Consider the following 574-nt stretch of genomic DNA (forward strand, 5'->3'; position numbering starts at 1 on the left):
AACAGAATTCAACAAAGATAAAATAAACCAGACAATTTTTTTCTCAATTTTTTATTGCGTTTAATAAGCAATTTTTACATTTTATATACATTTTTTGGAAATAGATATTTTTTCTGGTAATTACCCAAAATTTAAAAAAGTACAAATCCCATACCTAACAGACAATTCCAAATCCTCCCGCCTATTATCTAAATACACTGAAAATCAATAATAACTGATAACAATTTAACAAAAATATAAAATTCAGTATCTATTTATCATACATGTCAGTAATTTTATCGTTAAATTGAATATTAAGGCAATCGGTTCTTTAACAAATTCCAAGCTTTATCTACTTGTGACCGTGTGAAGTCTTCTGGCCACAAGGTACAGAAAACTACGTTTGCAGCCTCGACATAATTTTTATTTGGTGGTTGAGCGTCAATTCGTTGCTTGGCTTGCTCTGGCGTTAAATTATTTCGTTCAGAAATTCTTTTTACTGCCTCCTCTGGAGGAACAATTGATGCCCAAATCTGATATTCAGAAAAAAAAAATTTTTTGAACGATAATTTTTCAAAATTGCCCCAATTCTGGA

The sequence above is a fragment of the Agrilus planipennis genome, unplaced genomic scaffold (genome assembly GCF_000699045.2).
Source record: "Agrilus planipennis isolate EAB-ADULT unplaced genomic scaffold, Apla_2.0 scaffold1662, whole genome shotgun sequence".
Taxonomy (NCBI): Eukaryota; Metazoa; Arthropoda; class Insecta; order Coleoptera; family Buprestidae; genus Agrilus; species Agrilus planipennis.